The following is a 24,183-nucleotide window of genomic DNA, read 5'->3' as shown; positions in this document are numbered from 1 at the left end:
ATGTGTATAACACAGTAGTCGAGATTTTGTTTGTCAATGAATGTAGAGTCTGCTCTCGTCGTCGTATGTGATCTGACACCACATACCCATGGACTGAATGTGTTCCTGTCTTAATTATCCCTCTCCCTCCCCCTGCCCCCTCATCCCCAAAAAAGTTCATGTTGATGAGAGAGTTGAACTTGCATATCAGTGTAGGCATGAGAGGAAGGATGTGACAGTACCAGATCACCCTTAATCATGGTCACACGTCAACCACATACCAGTTTTCTAGCTTATAACATTTATTTTGCTACTTCTGCACACAGACATACCTTGAAATGGGGTTCAGTGTGATTCACTCCCCAGAATTTGTGGCAATAGGTCAAGTAAGTTGTCTATGACTGCCTATAAGTGCACACATACTCACTTGCAAAAATGCACACACATATGCATTCTCACATACACACATGCACTCACACACACACGAAAGATCATGATAGCGAAATAAAAAGACGCATTACATTTGGATGGAAAGATTTCGGTAAACATAGAAATTATGAAAAGTAGCTTGCAAGTTTGTATGAAACGAAATGTATAGAACGAATGTATAATTCCAGCTATGACGTATTGTTGTGAGACATAGAAACTGACAAAATCGATGGAAAATAAATTAAACCGTTCTCAGAGAGAAATGGAAAGGCCAATGTTGGAAATATCTTTGAGACGAAAAGATCAACTTGGGTGAGAGAGCAGACTAAAGTCAAAAGTACAGAAGTTATAAAAGAACAGAAATGGAGGTGGGCAGACCATGTAGCAAGAATAAGGGATAACCGATGAAGCAAGAGGCTAACTGACTGGACACCAAGAGATTGTAAGCGTAGCAGAAAAAGGCCAGACAGGAGGTGGAGAGATGAGACAGAGAAATTTCCAGGGAAAACGTGGCAAAGATTGGTTCAGTCAAGGAATTCAACGAAAAGGTTGGGGGAGGCCTTTATTTAGCAGTGGACTTGTAATGGCTGAGGAATATATATATATATATATATCCATCCATTGCCAGACGCCATGTATCCCAAATGGGGCGGCCAAGGGCTTAGAGTTAATTGTTTTACAGGGAGGGGCACTAATCCTCCACCAACCCCCCTTGACACGTAGGGATGCCAACAGCATCTGGTGTTCCCAGGAGGTCACCCATCCAAGTACTAACCAGATCCAACGTTGCTTAACTTCGCTGATCGGATGGGAAGCGGTGTACTCAACGTGGCATGCCGTGTATATATATATATATATATATATATATATACCTAAGCTGCTTCCCACAAGGAAAGGAAGGTAGCCGAAACAGGACGACACACTACCAATTTACTCATCCACTCAAACACATTCATTCGCATCTTAGCCCCAAAGGGGAGATGGGACAGATCCTCACCGCATCACACCGCACGAGGGTCAACTGCGCAGTGCAATCAGTGACATCTGCAGCAGGGTCCGACAGCAGAGGTGGTTTACCCCTGCAACATCATAATAAACCCATCCCCTTACCCGCACCTGACCTGATTAGGAGATCAGACCAAATGCGGAAGAATATCCCATCAGGGCTGCGTTATCATTTATTCATTCACTATTTCCCTCCATTTATTTCTGTCACGCACAGCCAATCTTCCTTGCTCAACAGACATCCTTCTCTCATCTAACGCTATCTTCACACTGTCTATCCATCCTATTCGTGGTCTCTCTCAGCCTTACACTTCTCACATCAGATCTAGTAATCTTTTTCACAATTCCCTCATTATCGATTCTCTCCATATGCCCAAACCATCGCAACACCCTCTGCTCAACTCAGTCAGCCATCTCCCGAACAACTCCAGTTCTCCTTCGCACTTCATAATTTCTCACTCGATCCATATGCATCACTCCACACATACTCGTCAGGCACCTCATCTCCATTACATTCAAACTTTTCCTCTCTGCTACACCCATATTCCACGTTCCAGCTCCATATATATATATATATATATATATATATATATATATATATATATATATATATATATATATATATAGATATATATATATATATATATATCGATCTATCTATCTTTATATATATATATATATATATATATATATATATATATAAAGATATATATATATATACATATATATATATATATATATATATATATATATATATATATATATATTGCCAGACGCCTCAGTCCCGTTTGGGGTGGCCACAAACAAATCGCCTCCAAGTCGCCCTGTCCCCCGCCATTTCACTCCCCTGCTCCCAACTCACACCCCCCTCTCTCATATATCTCTCCACCCCATCCCTCCATCTCATCCTCGGCCTCCCCCTCCCTCTTTCCCCCTCCATCTCACTCACATACACTCTCTTCGTCAGTCTTTCACCCTCCATCCTCTCCACATGGCCAAACCACCTCAGTATGTTCCTCATAACGCTTCCTATCACATCCACATCCACACCAAAACGCTCCTTTATATCCTCATTCGTCAGCCTGTCTCTCCATGTGACTCCACGGGCTCCTCTTAAATAACTCATTTCCACTGCTCTCACTCTTGACTTGTGTCCTTCCAACAACGTCCAAGCTTCACATCCGTACGTTAGAGTTGGTATCACAATACTGTCATGTAGTAACTTTTTCACTTCCATGCTCACTTCCCTGTTTCTTATCACTGCTTTCAAAGAACCAGCAACCTTTCTTCCCTGCTGTACCCTTTCAAGCACTTCACCCTCCAAACCTCCATCCTTACTCATCACACTACCCAAGTACTTAAACGTACTCACATTTTCCAATTCCTCACCATCCAACCTCGCTGTACATTCACTGACTTCACCTCTCTCAAAGACCATCACTTTACTCTTCCCTACATTCACCTTTAGATTCCGTTTCTTACACACTCTCCCAAACTCATCCACCAAGCCTTGCAGCTCCCCTTCGTCTTCACTCAACAACACAGTATCATCTGCAAACAACAGCACAGGGAGTTTCCAAACACTATCCTCTCTCACCAGGGCCACTCCAACATCCACTACCCTACCTTGTACCTCTTTTATTACCCCATCCATGTACAGATTGAACAACCATGGAGACATGACACATCCCTGTTTCAACCCAACTTTCAAAGAGAAAAATTCACTTAGTTCACCATCCACACGCACTGCAGCCTTCGCACCATCGTACATACTCTTCACAGCATTCAAGAACTTCCTATCTACTCCATATATTCTTAACACTTTCCACAATCCTAGTCTATCCACCCTGTCATATGCTTTCTCCAAATCCATGAAAGCCGCATACAACTTCTTTCCCTTCTCTAGAAACTTTTCCACTAAAGATCTGAGAATGAATATCTGATCTACACAACCTTTTCCCTTCCTAAAGCCTCCCTGTTCTTCTCCAACTAATTCCTCTGTTCTTTCTCTAACTCTGTCAATAAGCATCCTACCATACACTTTTCCTATTATACTAAGAAGACAAATGCCCCTATGATTACTACACACTTCTTTTTCCCCTTTTCCTTTGTACAAGGGAATAATTATACCTGACTTCCAATCCTCCGGGACTCTACCTTCCTCCCAAGCCAATCTGCACATCTTCCACATCCATTCTACTACTATCTCTCCCCCATGCTTCAGCATTTCACCACACACTCCATCAATTCCTGGGGCTTTCCCTGATTTAACTTTCTTCATTGCTTCCACAACTTCTATCCTACTGATTTCTTCCTGTCTTCTCACCTCCCTCCTTCTCCCAACCATTCCCCAGCCGCTTATACTCGCATTACTTCCATCCTCCACGTTCAACAATTCCTTAAAGTGTTCTCTCCATCTGCTCACTTTTTCTCCCTTCTCCACTAGTAATCTACCATTTTTATCTTTCACTCCCCTGCTAACTTCACTTCCACCCTGTCTTACTCTTTTCACCTCTCTCCAGAACATTTTCTTACAGTCCCTCCACTTTACACTCAAATTCCTTCCAAATTCCTCATCCACTCTCTTCTTACTCTCTCTTACTAATCATTTCACCTCTCTCTTTCTTTCTACATATAACTCTCTCTTCCGCCTCTCAACCTCTTCCACGCCCCTATTCCTCATCCATTCATTGTATGCTTTCTTCTTTTGTGCCACAGCCTGTTTCACCTCTTCAGTCCACCACGCTGTTCCTTGCACCCCCCTCCGTCTTCTCTTCCTTCCACACACCACATCACATGCTGCACATATTTCTTCTGTAAATATTCTATACACACCTTCCACGTCCCCCATCTGCTCCAATTCATATTTGCCCAATCGTTCCCCCACTTCTCTCTTATACTCTGCCTTTTTCTCATCCTCTTGTAACCTTTCCACTCTCCTTGCAACTACTCCTTCCTCTCGTCTTTCCCTTCTTCTGTTCCTCCATCTTACTTGGACTTTAATTCTGGCCACCACCAAGTAGTGGTCAGAAAGTCCACTCCCCCAACCTCTATAAACTCTTGCATCCAATATACATCTTCGCATCCTTTCATCCACACACACATAATCAATCATTGCCTTCCTTTCATTCAGTTCGCCACCCACCCTTCTCATCACTCGCCATGTATACCTGTGGATCATTTTATGCCTGAAGAGGGTATTGGCTATCACCAACCCCCTCTCAGCAAAAATGTCTACTAACGCACTGCCATTCTCATCTATCTCAGCAGGCACACCCCACTCACCAACTATTCCATCCACCTTCACATTCCCAACTTTACCATTCTTATCATCAATATATATATATATATATATATATATATATATATATATATATATATATATATATATATATAAAGATAGATAGATAGATACATCGATATCGATATATATATATATATATATATAGATATATATATATATATATATATTTATATATTTATATCTATATATATCTATCTATCGATCTATCTATCTATCTTTATTTATATTGTTACATAGCCTATGATTTCATCATCCTTTGTGTAATTTTAACGCACAGTATGCTGCATGTTTAATCACGAGTGTGTTCTGCCTCAGTCCCCCCCTTCTACCGTTATAGTAGAGTAAGTCGTTCTTTCTGTTGTTCAGAGCGGGATTGTCAACTCTTTGTCCCCATGGCTTCATTTGCGCGTCCTTCTTACAAGTTGTATCAAGCTCTGCTGGCCCCTATATAATGAGCTCGGTCTCTGCATCATTGCCACTTAGATCTACTCCTCATTTTGTTCACATCTCTGTCCTCCCCTGTACCGTTATTATTATTGTGAGTGCTCCGGAAGTCTCCAACCATCTAGCAGCTGTGTAATTTGAGTATAACTGTTATTGCATTTTTTCCTTGTACTGTACAGCATAAAGTGTTGATTTGTAGGCCTCGTGAGTTTTTTTTTGTAATTTATGTAGGTTTCATTTTGTCAGCCAGTTTTAATATTATTTTGTATCTGTAATAATTTATCTTGCATTAACTGAGCATTACCCAGTGTATTTTCATTTTATCAGGGCTGACTTAGATAAATTTACTCATGCTAATTTCGTGTTAATAGAGGCTATTGCAGTTAACCATATATTTAGCCTGTTTTTTTGCCATTACATTATCCTTATGAGTTTTGAATGTTTTGTTGTTAGTTTGAGCATTAAACTTTAACTTGTGATTTTACCTAACTCTTTTGTTTTGAACCTGGAACTTTACGGGACAGTAGTGATTTTTAGTATTCTCACTTAAAGTGTACATTATCTTTCTCTGTTCCGTAACATAAATTTGGCGACCTCATATCACGATATTCAGGATATTATCATAAGGATATTGCTTGATATTTTGTGACTGTGATTTATTCATGATGTCTACTATTTCTACACTTGATGAAGCCAAAGATTTTTTGTCAAATGTGCAAACAGTGTGTGATGTAGAAAACAGAACAAAGAATGAACTTAAGCTTGTTGCTCAACAATTGGGAATTGCAGTTCACTCTCATCATTCTAAAGATCAAATTGTTGGCATGATTAATAAAAGCTTGTTTAATGTAACTCCTCCAAATGAGCAAACGCAGATTGAATTAGCTAAGTTACAGCTACCCCTGCAGGAGGCTCGTGTGAAGGAAGCTGAATTTCAACCACGTGCTAAGGAGGCTGAATCTCAGGCTCGGATGCAGGAGGCACAGATACAGGCACAAGTTGAACTTGCCAGGATTCAGGCAGACCATGAGTATCGCATGAAACAAGGTGGAACTGGATCATCTAGCTCTGATGATTTTGATGTGGCTAAAAATGTTAAACTTGTCACTCCTTTTAATGAATCTGATTTAACAAAGTATTTTCAGTTGTTTGAGAGAGTAGCTACATGTTTTAATTGGCCCAAAAAGTATTGGCCAGTACTCCTTCAAACTGTTCTCACCGGTAAAGCTCAAGTAACTTATGCATCTTTGCCTCAGGATCAATCTGATAATTATGATGTAGTTAAGAGCTTGATTCTTAAGGCCTATGAGCTTGTTCCTGAAGCCTATAGAGTAAAATTTAGGACAACTTACAAGCAAGATAAGCAATCCCATGTTGAGTATGCAAAAATCAAAGAAGATCTGTTAGAGCAGTGGTTAAATTCTAAGAATGTGAATTCTGATTTTGGTAAATTTAAGCAGATGATTTTGCTGGAGGACTTCAAGAGGTGTATTTATAAAGATGTAAGCCTATATCTTGATGAGAAAAGAATAGATAATTTGTCTGATGCTGCAGTTTTAGCTGATGAATATGTTCTCACTCACAAGAGATATTCTAAAGAAAAAGGGAAAGCTGAGAGTAAGTACGTTGCCTCTACTCAGAGTACAGGTAACAGGAAAGAGAATAAAGATGATGTTTCTCAGGAAGTAAATACCAGCTTCACCTCTAGATTTCAGAAAAGTAAATGTACTTATTGTAGTAAGCTTGGTCATACTACGGAGAAATGTTTCAGGAGACAGCATGATGTGAACAAAAAGGAGTCTTTAAATATTCAGTCAATTGGTCTAGTGTCCACCCTTGAGAGTTCCCAGAATTCCTTAACTGAGTTAACTGAACCTGCTTTGAGGGGTAACTTAAATTCTCGTGATGTAGCTCCTCTTTTGAGCAGTAACGTGGGTGACACTCTCAAGAGTTCATGTGCTAATTTCCTGTCTGATGGTTTTGTCAGTCCTCTGGACAGTAATGACAGGAAATCAGTTAAAATATATCGTGATACAGGTGCTTGCCAATCCCTTATGCTGACCAGTGTTCTAGGCTCTAATGTTAATTCCTCTGATGAAACTGTAATCTTATAAGGTGTAGGGAATAATTACTTCTCTGTCCCTCTGTGCAGAGTGAATTTAGAGTCTGGTTTTGCTAATGGTTCCGTTATGGTTGGGTTGGTTGAGACACTCCCAATGTCAGGTGTAACTTTCTTACTTGGAAATGATATTGGTGGAAGTCAAGTGTGTCCAGATCCTCAGTTGTCTAGTGAGCCAGTGGCTGCGACCCGGGATTGTGATGTCCCTGATGTGTTCCCTGCATGTGCTGTCACTAGGGCTAAGTCTACAGTTACTGGTGATTTAGAGGATAATGATGATGATGATGTTATCCTAGCTGACACTTTTCTTGCTAATTTGGACCACTCACCAGATGAGGCAGTACCTCGTAGTGTTGATAATTTGTCTCGTCAAGAGTTGGTCGAGTTGCAGGTTGCTGACCCTGAGTTGAAAGGTCTAGCTAACTCTGCTTGCAGTGAGGAAGAGTCAGCTGGTGCTTCTACTTGTTATTATATAAAGTCAGGAGTACTTATGAGGAAGTGGAGACCCCCAACAGTATCAGCCGACTGTGAACTGGAGGTTGTACATCAAGTTGTCGTCCCTCGTGTTTGTAGGCAGGATATCATTAGAGTGGCTCATGATTCCAGTTTGGCAGGACACCTTGGAGTGAGGAAGACTGTGGCACGCATTTTGAAACACTTCTACTGGCCAGGTATCTTCAGGGATGTTTCCTGGTATTGTAAGTCTTGTCACACCTGTCAAGTTGTGGGGAAGTGTAATCAGACCGAAAAGGTTGCACCTCTAGTTCCCATTCCTCTTTTTGAGGCGCCATTCACCCGTGTGTTGGTGGATATTGTGGGCCCTCTTCCTAAGATTTCTTCAGGATTTTCTTATGTGTTGACCCTGATTGATATGCCTACTCGTTATCCTGAAGCCATTCCACTTAGAAATATCTCAGCAAAGAACGTGGTTAAGGAAATGCTGGGGTTCTTCACAAAGTTTGGTCTGCCCAAGGAGGTACAGTCAGACCGGGGAAGTAATTTCATATCAAATGTTTTCAAGCAGTCTCTGAAAGAGTTGGGCATCACCCAGATCACGTCTTCAGCTTACCATCCCCAGACTCAAGGAGCGTTGGAGAGATATCATCAAACACTCAAATCGATGCTCAAGAAATACTGTTTGGAACATCAGAAAGACTGGGATACAGGTCTTCCATTCGTTGTGTTTGCCGCAAGAGAATCCCCAAATGAATCACTGGGCTTTTCACCTTTTGAACTACTGTTTGGCCATGAGGTAAGAGGACCCCTTAAGTTACTCAAGGAATGCTGGCTGTCGGAGGAAGATGACGTCAACCTGCTGGAGTATGTGATGAAGTTCAAAGAACGGCTGTCCACTGCTTTGCAGCTGGCGAGAGAGAATTTAGGAGCTGCTCAGGAGAAGATGAAGACTTGGTATGATAAGAAGTCCAGGTTATGCCACTTTCAGCCAGGAGATCAGGTTTTGATTCTGCTACCGGTTCATGGGGAACCTCTTCATGCCAAGTTTAGTGGTCCTTATTTCGTGGAGAAGAAACTCAGTGATGTCAACAGTGTCATCGCCACACCAGATCATAGAAAGAACAAGCAACTATGTCACATCAACATGCTAAAGTTATATCACAGGCGGGACGAAAATAACCCAGTCTGCACTGTAGCTGTTCCACCCGAGTCTGCAAGTGAAGCTCTCCCATGCAGTATAAGCCTGAGTGATAGTTTGGGGAAGAATCCTGATATCATGAATGATCTCCAGACTAAGCTTTCTCATCTACCTCCCGAGGAAAGGCAGGAGTTTTCGGCATTACTGCAGGAGTACCCGCAAGTGTTCCGTGCCACTCCAGGAAGAACCACTGTGTTGATGCATGATGTCGATGTTGGAGACGCAAAGCCAATTAAACTGCCTCCTTACCGTGTGAACCCAGTGAAAGTTCCTCTCATCCAGAAGGAGCTTGGCTACCTGTTGGACCACAAGATGATTGAGCCCTGTCAGAGCGAGTGGAGTTCTCCTGTCACTCTAGTCCCTAAGCCAGGTGGGTCACAGCGGCTTTGCATCGACTACAGACGTGTTAATCAGATAACCAAAACAGACACTTACCCTCTCCCTTGCGTGGAAGATTGCATAGACAAGATCGGAAAGGCTAGGTACATAAGTAAGTTTGATTTGTTAAAGGGATACTGGCAAGTACCTATGACTGAACGTGCTAGGGAGATCTCATGTTTTGTAGCACGAGGAAAGACTTTTGCATGTTCCATAATGCCATATGGTATGAAGAATGCACCAGCCACATTTCAGAAGCTCATGAATGTTGTAACAGAGGGTTTGGCAGGGTGTGTTGTTTATATTGATGATGTATTAATCTTCAGTGACAACTGGAAAGATCACCTATGCCATGTCAGTAAATTTCTTGAGCGTTTGGTTCATTCTAATCTTGTAGCTAATTTATCAAAGTGTGAGTTTGGTCAATCTAAAGTTCAGTACCTTGGGTATGTAATTGGAGATGGACATGTTGCACCACCAGGAGCTAAGGTTCAGGTTATAAGTGATCTTCCCAGACCTAAAAGTAGGAAAGAGCTACAAAGATTTTTGGGAATGGTAGGTTATTACAGGAGATTTGTTCTTAACTTTTCAATTCTTGTATCACCACTTACAGACCTACTGAAAAAGGGAGTTAAATTTGTCTGGACCGATAACTGTGAATCCTCTTTCAACAAACTTAAAGCTATCCTATTAAGTCAGCCAGTGCTCGCTACTCCAAATTTTGCTAAGCCTTTTAAGATGGCTGTTGATGCAAGTGATACAGGAGCTGGGGCTGTTTTGCTGCAAGAGGATGATCAGGGTATTGAACATCCTGTATCTTACTACAGTAAGAATTTCACTCCACCTCAAAAGAACTACTCAGCTATTGAGAAAGAGCTTTTGGCCTTGATTTTGGATTTACAGCATTTTTCATTTTATTTGTGTTCTGGTTTTGATCCCATAGTCATTTATACCGATCATAACCCACTGAAATTCCTTAGTAAGTTTAAAGATAAAAATCAGAGACTGACAAGATGGAGTCTACTTCTTCAGGAGTATTCATTAGACATACAACATGTCAACGGGAAAGAAAATGTTATTGCAGATTGCTTATCTAGACTTTAGACAGATTGTTTTAGAGTAATAAGAAATTTCCTTTGTAAATTTCTTTTTCTTTGTTACTGGGAGTAACGGTTACATAGCCTATGATTTCATCATCCTTTGTGTAATTTTAACGCGCAGTATGCTGCATGTTTGATCACGAGCGGGTTCTGCCTCAGTCCCTCTCTTCCACCGTTATAGTAGAGTAAGTCGTTCTTTCTGTTGTTCAGAGCGGGATTGTCAACTCTTTGTCCCCATGGCTTCATTTGCGCATCCTTCTTATAAGTTGTATCAAGCTCTGCCGGCCCCTATATAATGAGCTCAGTCTCTGCATCATTGCCACTTAGATCTACTCATCATTTTGTTCACATCTCTGTCCTCCCCTGTACCGATATTATTATTGTGAGTGCTCAGGAAGTCTCCAACCATCTAGCAGCTGTGTAATTTGAGTATAACTGTTATTGCATTTTGTTCTTGTACTGTATAGCATAAGGTGTTGATTTGTAGGCCTAGTTAGGCTTTTTTGTAATTTATGTAGGATTCATTTTGTCAGCCAGGTTTAATATTATTTTGTATCTGTAATAATTTATCTTGCATTAACTGAGCATTACCCAGAGTATTTTCATTTTATCAGGGCTGACTTAGATAAATTTACTTATGCTAATTTCGTGTTAATAGAGGCTATTGCAGTTAACCATATATTTAACCTGTTTTTTTGCCATTACATTATCATTATGAGTCTTGAATGTTTTGTTGTTAGTTTGAGCATTAAACTTTAACTTGTGATTTTACCTAACTCTTTTGTTTTGAACCTGGAACTTTACGGGACAGTAGTGATTTTTAGTATTCTCACTTAAAGTGTACATTATCTTTCTCTGTTCCGTAACAATATATATATATATATATATATATATATATATATATTTATGCGAGGAAGAAGGAACCAAAGGCCATGAGCTCACTGTAATAGTTCCCTCCAAGAGAACAACAAAATACAATAGAGAGCCAAATTCAAGATCCGATGATTTTGAGATGCCTGGACACACTGCGTTTGAAAGACTGGAGATCATAGGCAGCAGGAAATACAGACAGAGGGAGACAGTTCCAGAGCTGACCTGTTGCATAAATGAAAGACTGGGAGTAACGGTTAACTCTTGCATTAGAGAGTTGGACAGAAAAGGGATGAAAGTTTGCTGCCAGACGGGTGCTACGCGCCCGTCGTAGAGGTGGAGGAATGCAAGCAGACAGTTCAGAGGAGCAGTGACCATTAAAGTAGCGATAGAAAAGAGATAATCATGCAACAGTGCAGCGAAGAGACAGAGGTTGAAGGGAGTCGGTAAGAGGAAGAGAGTTAATGAGACGAAAAGCCTTTGACTCCACCCTATTGAGAAGAGCTGTATGTGGGGAGCCTCCCCACACATGATAGTTGTACTCCACACAGGGGCGGATAAAACCCCTGTATAGAGTCAACAATTGTGCAGGGGTAAAGAAAGAGCGGAGTCGGCTTAGCACACCCAATCTCTTGGAAGCAGATTTTACAAGAGATGTAATATGATCTTTCCAAGATTAGTCCCGAGTAAATGAATCCGCAAGCATGTTCAGGGATGATGCAGGATTAACCTGAATATTATTAAACATTAGTGGGTATACCTGTTGAAGATTTTATCGGGTTGATAGGTGTAAGAACTGAGTCTTAGATACATTAAAAACAACCATATTATTTTTACCCCAGTCAGAGATACGAGCCAAGTCAGACATTAGGTGTGCCATAGCCTCACCCCTTGTTTGCTGAAGTAACTGTTGAGATGGGCGTTGCGGGAATCGAATGGAAAAGTGAAGGGTGGAGTCATCAGCGTATGAGTGGATAGGGTTAGATGTACAGCTTAGAAGATCATTGATGAATAAAAGGAAGAGAGTTGGTGATAGGACAGAGCCCTGAGGAACACCACTGTTGATAGATCTAGGAGAAGAACGATGGCCGTCTACAACAGCGGCTATAGAACGACCAGAAAGGAAGCTAGCGATGAAGGCACATATAGAAGGATAGAAACCGTAGGAGGGCAGTTTGGAAATTAAAGATTTATGCCAGACTCGATCGAAAGCCTTTGAGATGTCAAGTGCAATGGCAAAGCTTTCGCCAAAGTCCCGAAAGGAGGATGACCAGGAATCTGAAAGGTAGGTGAGAAGATCGCCAGTGGAGCGTCCCTGATGGAACCCGTACTGACGATTGGAAAGAAGGTTGTGATAGGAAAGATGCCTTAAAATTTTTCTATTGAGAATTGACTCGAAAACTTTTGAAATGCAGGACGTTAAAGCAATTGGACGATAGTTGGAGGGTTGGGAGTGGTCACCCTTCTTTGGGACTGGCTGAATGAGAGCAAACTTCCAGCAAGAAGGAAAGGTACAAGTTGACAGACAAAGGCGAAAGAGTTTGCCTAGGCAGGGTGTAAGCACAGAAGCACAGTTCTTGAGAACAACAGGAGGGACCCCATCAGGCCCATATGCCTTGTTAGTACTGAGGCCAGCAATGGCAGAAAATACATCAACTGAAGAAATTTTAATGTCAGCTATGAGGAAGTCAAAGGGGGGAAGTGATGGAGGAACAGCATCGGAATCATCTAAGGTGGAATTGGAGGAGAAAGTCTGTGCGAAGAGATCTGCTTTATCAGTGGAAGAAATAGCTACAGAACCATCAGAGTAGAAAAGAGGAGGGAAGGATGAGGAGGTAAAGTTGTTAGAAAGATTTTTGGCAAGGTGGCAGAAGGAGCGGGAAGAATTCGAGTTGGAGAGTTGAGAGCATTTAGTATGGATGAAATTATTTTTAGTAAAGTGAAGAACAGACTTAGCACGATTCCGGGCAGAAATGTAAAGATGATGTGATTCAGGGATGGGTTGGCTCCGGTACCTTTTGTAGGCCCTCTCCTTGTTGCGGAGAGCATTAGAACAAGCGTGATTAAACAAAGGCTTTCTTGCGTTAGTCAGAGGATATGAGAAAGGAATGTATGCTTTCATGCCCGAGACAATAACCTCTGTAATGCGCAAGGCACACTCAGATGGCTCCCGGGCGTGGAAGCAATAATCATTCCAGGGAAAATCAAAGAAATACATATATATATATATATATATATATATATATATATATATATATATATATATATATATATATATTTATGTTTGTAACCTTTTTGTAGATATTATATAATATGTAAATATAGTAGGTAAGTAGTAAGTAGTTGTAAGTAGGATCCAAGTAGAGCTTCAACGCTCGCTCAATGTTATGTTTATGACATATGAGTCACGACTTCCGAGTCGCACCGCTTCTTTCTCTCTAGCCAGTGGGAAACCGGCGATCAGTAGTAGTTCAAACAGGTGTAGGGTCGGACGTGCATTGTCCACCATCGCTGTATATTGATTCATCGCTGTATATTGATTCAAGACTGTGTTTAATATATTGTCAGAAAATTACTACAAGACTTTGCCTTTACCTGCCAGTGACGTAAAGGGGGCCATCGACTGCTTTAACATTTGGTGGAAAGCGAGTGGGATAATAGTTAATTATGTCTTCTGTGGGCCAGTTTAGCTGTGTCTGTCTTCCCACGCAACTGTCTGCTGCTCTTCCCACGACGACACACAGCCTATCTCCTCCCTAGCCTCCAGCCCTGTTTGCAGTCTTGGTGTGGAATCGTTCTGTAATTTTGGGAATTTCCTCCACATCAACGCCCCTACCTATCACCACGCCACCACAACCAGTGAATCACGCAAAGCTCCTGCTCCTATCAACCTTCAACGCGCCTTGCCTGCCTGCCTGTGTTCCTGTCCAGCCTGCTGTAATGGTTAGTTTCAGCCCCCACAACTCCACCCCAGACCCCACTCCAGGAAGCAGCCCCCAACCGCGGCCCGACGCTGTTACGTCATCGTTTACCCCACCCACCACACACACCGACGTCACCCAGGGAGCGTGGCCAGTCACACCGAGTTACGTCACAGTCTCCTGCTCCTATCAGCTTCTCGTTCTGCCCAGTGGTGAGTCGCACCCAGTGACGTCACGGACACTTCCACCCAATCACGAGGAGACGAGAGCCTCACTTTTCTCCAGCATTCGGACAAGACCACGTCACACTACAAAGTATTTTATACCTGCATTTTCATGCAATTCCTCATTCCATCACATTGATTAATCCCTTTCTACAGAGAAGCCAAGCTCTCTCTATAGATTGTGATATTTTCATCATTTACTCTCATCCATTCATTGCATTTTTTGGCCCTCATTTTTCATTCAGTCAGAATTTTTCGTTCACTCACTCCTACTTCATCCCATTTTCTCCCACTCATATTCAGCTGTAAATAACGCATTCATTTTCACTCATTTTCATTGTATATAAATCATTTCTTCACAGATTACAAATATTTTCATTTATTTATTGTCATTTATTCATCCATTTGTTCATTTAGTTTTATTTGCTTACTTCCTATTCTGTTAATGTCCTTTTTTAAAAGGGTAGATCTCTCACCTATTGAATCTGACGGTAACACAGATAACGCTGTATGTAATAATAATGTAAAACTTCGCACTGGCAGATCGTATACCAAACCAACCGTAAGTTCCCTACCTGTTTCTATTACACCTATTACTCCTACCCTAAATCCAGATATATTAACTCCAGATACTCTATCATCTTCTCCAACTGATTCTCCTGAAACCACTCAGTCTTCTCCACAGTCTCTATCCCTCCCTACTACTACACATACACACACCACTACCGCCACAACACTTTCTTCCCAAACACTTTCTCAGTTCACTGTCGTGTCTACTTCCTCACCTTCGCGGTCTCACACACTTCCTTCCCAAACACTTTCTCAGTTCACTACCGTGCCTACTTCCTCACCTTCGCGGTCTCACTCTCTTCTTACGATGGCGACTCAGAACCCTCCACCTCCTCAATCTATATATTTAGATGATGTGAATAGACCCAAATTTACAGGAGAGGATAATACTGTTTCGATTTACGATTTCCTCAGAGAGGTCGAAAACGACCTGCATAATCGCCTGATTGTCAATGAACCCTTGAAGGTTTCATACCTTCTCAGTCGACTTCACCATGGCAGATCATTAATAGGAGCCGCTATTCGTGCGGGGCACTTCGAAGATTGTCAAACGTTTGACATGTTTAGCCAACGGCTCATTCAATACTGTTGCCAACATTCCAATTCTGCGTCCATTATAGGATTAACTAATCTCCTCAAGTAAATGCAGGAAGACATGAAGGTACATCCCCAACATGCAAAAGTAATTGAGGCAGCCGCTACTATGAGGGCAACGAGTTCAGAGTTGCGCCAATTATTCCGTGGTACTCAATGGGTAACAGAACACATCGGGGAGATCATGATTACATTAAATAATTTTGCAGACTTGTTCGGTTACTTTAGATTTCTCAATTGGCTTTCGGACTCCCAAAAGCAAATTGCACTACAAGTTGGCTTTAAACCAGGAGACAAAATAATGGATGTAGGTAAAACAATTGTAGAGAGGTCAGGAATAGACTTCACTCGCCAGGTCGATTCTTACAGTTCACCCTCTCCCTCTGCAGGTGGTACTGCGAGAGTACTACACACCAGCATTACTTCATCTGATTCCTCTCATTCACGGCCAACTACAAGAACCAAACCTAGTAATTGGTCTCACTCACAATATCGTTCACCTTCTAGCGATCGTGACAATTCAACTCTGCGATGAAGCAAAGAATTCTCAATGCCTGCATGCACCTTTGCGGTCCCGACGCCTAACTTGCAAGTACCATAAGAATAGCACAACTCACTCCACGGACGAGTGTCGTTACCTTAAGAGCCGTCAGTCGGGGGAAGACGAGCGCTCGGATCAGAGAAATATAACCTAACAGTAGAAGATCCGCCAGTGTCTGAAAATAAGGCAACAGAAAATCAACTCCCCATTCGTCAGGTAGGACCTATAACATCTTCAGGGTTAGTCATTCTAGGATGGTGCGAAGGGGTACAAAGCTCTTTCTTTGTGGACAGCGGATCTATGGTAAATCTAATCTCAGATACCTCTTTAAACAACTTTAGGAAATTAACTAAAAGAGTTGGGATCCTCGAACCATCTGACATCCGCCTGTGCTGTGTGGATGGCTCAGCATTTCAGGTCAAAGGAAAGATCACACTAGAAGTACAATTGATAATGCCTTAAGACCTTTTGACATAGAGTTTCGTGTGACTAGCGATCTTAGGTATTCAGCGGACACTCTCATTGGCTTTTCGACAGTGGCCCAAGAAGCCATTACTCTCCTCCCTGCTTCTCGTTGTGTACATGTCCATGGTTTCTCAATATCTTGTAAGGAATATCCACGTCCGGTACTTTCCCACACCGACTCAGTTATTAAGTCTCACATGATTCCAACAGTAGTCAAGAGTAACCAAATACACACGCTGTTACCTGAACAGCCAGGTACACTACCATCTAGTACTACATCCTCTGAGCATTCAATTATAGATCGTATCAACCCCTCTGACAGTGGCACACTCGCCGACTCAGACACGTCTCAATTAACTATCTCAGATAGTGTGATTGATGTTTTACAACACGCAGAGATAAGACGTGCAGTAAATCAATGCACAATTTTGTTGCCGCACAAGTTTACCAAGGTCTGTTCGTGCTGTGGGTGAGAAAGCAGGAGTGGATGTACTAACCTTACCTGAGATGTGTTGTATGAATGGCTTAGCTTATGAGTCAGCGTTGTGTACTCTGCTGGAGGATGGTTTATGCTACTTGTATATTGCAAACACAACAAACGCCGCTTACACCTTACAAACGGGAACTCAGATTGGCGATTTCTTGGTATACCCAGCGGTTGTACATGTGTGCCAGGACTTCCCATACCCTGTTGCCGATGTGTGCTCAGTTGCTCAGTCCACCAGTATTCCATCTAATCTTGATTCTCATGTGAAACAAAGTGATTTCCCGGAACACCGACATCAATTAATTAATCTCTTGCGAGACTATCGCGAAGTAGTAGCCCTATCTGCTGAGAATATGAGCAAAACAAATTTGGTAAAGTACAATATTACATTACAGGCAGGTGCTCAGCCAGTATATATTCCTGCCTACCGTTTACCACATAGCCAACGTCAACAAGCTGATCGTCTTATTCAGGACATGTTGGATAATGAGGTCATTGAACACTCTCATAGCCCGTGGAACAGCCCACTATTTCTGGTTCCAAAGAAAGATGGTGAGTTACGACCAGTCATAGATTACAGATGCGTGAATGCACTGACTGTCCCGGACAGATTTCCAATTCCTGTACTCACTAATTTGCTGGAATCCTTAGGCGAAAACAATTTTGTTTTTTCCTCCCTAGATCTTTTAAGTGGTTACTGGCAAGTCAAGATGGAAGAATCATCTCGTCCTATCACTGCCTTCATTACTCCATCTGGTCATTACCAATTCCGTAGACTTCCATTCGGTTTGAGAAATGCACCTTCAGCTTTCATGCGACTAATTCATACAGTTTTCGCCAGCATGATAGGTCACTCAGTTTTTGCTTATCTAGATGATGTCATAATCGCTAGTCACTCAGTGAAGGAACACTTAGAAAAGTTAGCCGAAGTGTTCACTAGGCTCAAACAAGCTGGACTTAAGATCAAACTATCAAAGTGTGACTTTTTACGTAAGAAACTCCAATTCCTAGGACATGTTGTTGACGGTCACAGAATTCACACATCAGATGACAAGGTTAGAGCCGTGAAGAATTTCCCAACTCCTACCAACACTGAAGCTGTACGCAGTTTCCTCGGTCTCAGTGGGTATTATAGAAGGTTCATAAAATCATATGCCAAGATAGCTGCGCCATTAACAAAATTGCTAAAGAAGGATGCGCCTTTTGTGTGGACTGATGAACAGGCAACCGCATTCACAACACTAAAAACTGCTCTAGCACAATTACCAGTTTTGGCATTCCCTGATTATTCTAAACCATTTCTTCTCTGTACTGATGCTTCAGAAGTAGGCCTAGGTGCCGTTCTCATGCAATATGACTCCGTAGGAAAGAAACGTGTCATTGCCTATGCTAGCCGTGTGCTAAACTCAGCGGAAAAGAATTACAGTGTAACTCACTGGGAAGCCCTTGCCGTGGTCTGGTCCCTAACACATTTCCGCGATATCATCTATGGATATACTATTCACATCCAAACCGACCATCTTCCCTTATGTGACTTGTTTCGGGGACATAACCTTACCGGTCGACTTGCACGTTGAGCAGTCACTGTGACTGACTATAATCCAACATTTGAATACGTTCCTGGAAAATCCAATGTCGTAGCCGATGCCCTCTCGCGGCATGTTGCCACAGTCTCAACCAGTTGTGACGTAAACTTAGCGTTCAATTATGACACACTATATAGGTTCCAGCGTGAGGACCCCGTATGGTCACAGGTCATATATTTCCTAGAGTCAGGCGATGATTCTTCTCTGCCAAAGTTACCAGTCCCTTTATCTGATTTCTTCCTAAACAATGAATTGCTCTATAAAAACTCAGTACTGACAGGTAATAACGTACCTCATCGTGAAGTTAAGCAACTAGTCATCCCAACAGACTTAATGCCTGCTGCCCACCATTTAATCCACGACACCCCTCATGCATCACACCCTGGCAAAGACAGAAGCTTACGGCAAGCACGTCTGTCATATTATTGGCCCACTATGCGAAAGGATATAGAAGCGCACTGCAATGCATGTTTATCATGTGCCCGTCACAAGGGGACAATCAGTCAACCTGCTCCTATACTGCAGTACCCAGTACCATCAAAACCTTGGCAAACTGTCTCTCTCGATCTTCTGAAGCTGCCTTGTACAGAATCTGTCTTCGTTTATCTGTTAGTGGCAGTCAATCATTTCTCTAGATTTGTTACCTTAGTTCCATTGCGTGAAAAGTCTGCTAACGCAGTAGCACATGCCTTTATTAATTCAGTTATTTGCCCTTTCACAACACCAGAAGTAATTTTAACTGATAACGGGTCAGAGTTCAATAATTCAGTTCTGGAAGAAGTTTGTCTTCGATATGGAATTAAGAAATGCAATATAGTGCCCATCATCCAGCCTCCAATGGCCTAGTAGAGCGCCAGAATAGAAAGATATTGGAGAGTCTGCGTCACATAGTGGGAGATCAGACTTCCACCTGGGATGAATGGATTTCACAGGTAGCTGCTTCAATTAATTCATCCATCAATAAGTCAATTGGAGAAACATCATTCTTCATCATATATGTCTTTGACAAAAGACTACCTTATTCACTGTCACAATCCAAGCCTGATCCGATCTACGACTACGATAACTATGTGCGAGTAAACCTATCCAACTTCCAGAAAATTCATAAATATATTCAGGATAATCTGGCCCTTACAAATGAGGAGATGGTACGTAACCAACATGCCACTGCCACAGATGTTGCCATCTAAGTAGGTGACTTAGTTTTTGCCCTAGATCATGACAGAGAATCAAAACTAAACAGTAAATTCTTGGGTTCCTTCCGTGTCATATCTCGTAAAGGTAATAAATTCGAATTAAGAGATCCGCACAAGGCAGAGACGACATGGGTGCATGCAGATCATCTCAAACGTGCATCAAAACGCATAGTCTTGGAGGAACCACTAAAAGAGACCACACCCCCACAACAAATTCCTACTCAGCCTTTTTCCTATTCTCTAAACCTTCCTTCTGACATTACTATTCAGCCTTCCCCTACTGTTAATGACTATCGCGCCAAGTTGCGTTCTGCCACTAAGTCTCTTGCATAACGTTATCATCTCATACTGTCGTTAACATCTGTATCAACATCACCTCTAAGATCACCTCATTTTAATTAGGAATCGACATCCCAGTGACACATTTTTGTACCCACTCTACCTACCCATCTGCTGGAAATTAGATTATATTCGTTATCAGTTCAAGCATCTTCAAGATTCCTTCCCTCTCCAAACGCCTGTGGGTCGCTCACGAGTGAAACGTGGACTTTTTGACCTTGAAGGAGAAATCATCAGTGGATTATTAGGTGTAGCGACTAATCGTGAAGTTTCTGGTTATAAAAAGGACTTATTCCAATTATCCAATGCCATCGAGTCCCAAAAGAATGTGTTATGTATTGAACATTTTATGATGCAACAGATGAGTCACCATCTACATGATGTTACTAATAGTTTAAATAATTTTACGATTGTTCTTAAGCGTGAAGTATCACAGACTAATATTATTTCAGAGTTGATGTATGTTAAATTATATGTTGATAATTTGCAGTTTCTCTGGACTCTCCTGTCTCCCAAGTTTCTACTGTAATTCGTATTTTAGTCAATGCTGTTGATAGTCGTGTGACCCTAGATTTAGTATCTCTCTCTGACCTTCGTTCTACCTTGGAATGGGCTCACTCAACATTCGGCTTGTCTCCTATGATTCCATTTTCCTCTTTAGAACACTACTACCCAATACTAGAAGCCACATTCCTTACTAAAGATATAATTGTTCATATTCCTCTTCGTTCTTCCATCATACTCGATCTCTTTCACATCATTCCTTTTCCCTCTTGGTACAATAACTCCCAAGTACAAGCCTCTGTCTCTTCAGAGTACTTTCTTCTCTCCCATGATCATCTCTATATTGCCTTCCTCTCCTCAAGTGACCTTGGTAGATGTGCCCTTCTCGCACCCAACTCTCGTGTTTGTGCTGCGTGCCTCATAACAGTTTTTCCTGGTGGCATTGCTCCTTGCGAATCTGCATTAGTCCGTAACTTCTCAGTACAACCTGTCTGTACCTTCGTTCCGGCTCCCAAAAGCCAGGTACACCATGCTCGTCTAAATCTATCTATCTATCTATAGCCCGACGCCCTAATGCCCCAAAGGGTGGCCGCAGACAAAACGCCTCCAAGTCGCTCTGTCACCCACCATTTGACTACCCTCCCCCCAACTCACTCCCCCTCCCTCATATACCTCTCAACTCCATCCCTCCACCTCATCCTCGGTCTACCTCTCCCTCTCCCTCCCTCCACCTCACCTACATACTCGTACACCCTCTTAGTCAGTCTTTCATTCTCCATTCTCTTCACATGTCCAAACCACCTCAGTGTATTTCTCCTAATCTTCTCAACCACAACCACATCCACCCCACAGCGTTCCTTCACTTCTTCATTCGTCAATCAACATACTTGACCTCTTCCTCACAACTAATCCTTCTGCTTACTCTGTTAATCTTTTCTTTCCGTTGGGCTCCTCCGATCACAACCTTATTACCTTAACCTGTCCTATCACTCCGGTACGGCCTGTGGACCCTCCAGGGAAACATTGTCTGTGGCATTTTGGAGCCGCGGACTGGGAGGCCCTCAGGCAGTACTTCTTTGATTTTCCCTGGAATGATTATTGCTTCCATGGCCGTGTGCCATCTGAGTGTGCCTTGCGCATTACGGAGGTTATTCTCTCGGGCATGGAAGCATGCATTCCTTTCTCATATCTTTTGTATAACGCAAGAAAGCCTTGGTTTAATCACGCTTGTTCTAATGCTGTCCGCAACAAGGAGAAGGCCTACAAAAGGTACCGGAGCCAACCCACCCCTGAATCACATCATCTTTACGTTTCTGCCCGGAATCATGCTAAGTCTGTTCTTCGCTCTACTAAAAATAATTTCATCCATACTAAATGCTCTCAACTCTCCAACTCGAATTCTTCCCGCTCCTTCTGGCACCTTGCCAAAAATCTTTCTAACAACTTTACCTCATCATCCTTCCCTCCTCTTTTCTACTCTGATGGTTCTGTAGCTATTTCTTCTACTGATAAAGCAGATCTCTTCGCACAGACTTTCTTCTCCAATTCCACCTTAGATGATGCCGGTGCTGTTCCTCCATCACTTCCCCCCTCTGACTTCCTCATGGCTGACATTAAAATTTCTTCAGTTGATGTATTTTCTGCCATCACTGGCCTCAGTACTAACAAGGCATATGGGCCTGATGGGGTCCCTCCTGTTGTTCTCAAGAACTGTGCTTCTGTGCTTACACCCTAGCCTAGGCAAACTCTTTTGCTTTTGTCTGTCAACTTGTACCTTTCCTTCTTGCTGGAAGTTTGCTCTCATTCAGCCAGTCCCAAAGAAGGGTGACCACTCCCAACCCTCCAACTATCGTCCAATTGCTTTAACGTCCCGTATTTCAAAAGTTTTCGAGTCAATTCTCAGTAGAAAAATTTTAAGGCATCTTTCCTATCACAACCTTCTTTCCGATCGTCAGTAAGGGTTCCGTCAGGGACGCTGCACTGGAGATCTTCTCACCTACCTTTCAGATTCCTGGTCATCCTCCTTTCGGGACTTTGGCGAAAGCTTTGCCATTGCACTTGACATCTCAAAGGCTTTCGATCGAGTCTGGCATAAATCTTTAATTTCTAAACTGCCCTCCTACGGTTTCTATCCTTCTATCTGTGCCTTCATCACTAGCTTCCTTTCTGGTCGTTCTATAGCCGCTGTTGTAGACGGCCATCGTTCTGCTCCTAGATCTATCAACAGTGGTGTTCCTCAGGGCTCTGTCCTATCACCAACTCTCTTCCTTTTATTCATCAATGATCTTCTAAGCTGTACATCTAACCCTATCCACTCATACGCTGATGACTCCACCCTTCACCTTTCCGTTCAGTTCCCGCAACGCCCATCTCAACAGTTACTTCAACAAACAAGGGATGAGGCTATGGCACACCTAATGTCTGACTTGGCTCGTATCTCTGACTGGGGTAAAAATAATATGGTTGTCTTTAATGCATCTAAGACTCAGTTCTTACACCTATCAACCCGACAAAATCTTCCACAGGTATACCCACTAATGTTTAATAATATTCAGCTTAATCCTGCATCATCCTTGAACATGCTTGGGGTTTCATTTACTCGGGACTTATCTTGGAAAGATCGTATTACATCTCTTGTAAAATCTGCTTCCAAGAGATTGGGTGTGCTAAGGCGACCCCGCTCTTTCTTTACCCCTGCAGAATTGTTGACTCTATACAGGGGTTTTATCCGCCCCTGTGTGGAGTACAACTCTCATGTGTGGGAAGGCTTCCCACATACAGCTCTTCTCAATAGGGTGGAGTCAAAGGCTTTTCGTCTCATTAACTCTCCTCCTCTTACTGACTCCCTTCAACCTCTGTCTCTTTGCCGCACTGTTGCATCTTTATCTCTTTTCTATCGCTACTTTAATGGTCACTGCTCCTCTGAACTGTCTGCTTGCATTCCTCCACCTCTACGATGGGCGCGTAGCACCCGTCTGGCAGCAAACTCTCATCCCTTTTCTGTCCAACTCTCTAATGCAAGAGTTAACCGTTACTCCCAGTCTTTCATTTATGCAACAGGTCAGCTCTGGAACTGTCTCCCTCTGTCTGTATTTCCTGCTGCCTATGATCTCCAGTCTTTCAAACGCAGTGTGTCCAGGCATCTCAAAATAATCGGATCTTGAATTTGGCTCTCTATTGTATTTTGTTTTTCTCTTGGAGGGAACTGTTACTGCGGGCTCATGGCCTTTGGTTCCTTCTTCCTCGCATAAAAAAAAAAAAAAACTGTCCCTTCACGTCACTCCACATGCTCCTCTCAAGTAACTCATTTCCACTGCTCTCACTCTTGACTTGTTCCCCTCTTGCAAGGTCCATGCCTCGTTTTCATAGGTCAGGGTAGGGATCACAATACTATCATGCAGTGACTTCTTAACTTCCATACTCACCTCCCTATTTCTCATCACTGCTTTCAGTGTCCCAACAACCTTCCTTCCC

At 42.4% G+C, this 24,183-nt stretch overlaps 1 pseudogene; it reads right to left on the bottom strand.

Moving 5' to 3' along the window:
• Positions 1-1,134: 1,134 nt before the first annotated feature.
• Positions 1,135-1,252, bottom strand: LOC145401478 (5S ribosomal RNA; annotated as a pseudogene).
• Between the last annotated feature and the right edge of the window lie 22,931 nt (positions 1,253-24,183).

This window comes from Coenobita brevimanus, chromosome 55 (assembly GCF_032717465.1).
Source record: "Coenobita brevimanus isolate Jiangsu-jjx chromosome 55, ASM3271746v2, whole genome shotgun sequence".
NCBI lineage: Eukaryota > Metazoa > Arthropoda > Malacostraca > Decapoda > Coenobitidae > Coenobita > Coenobita brevimanus.
This window is presented reverse-complemented; position numbering and strand designations above follow the sequence as displayed.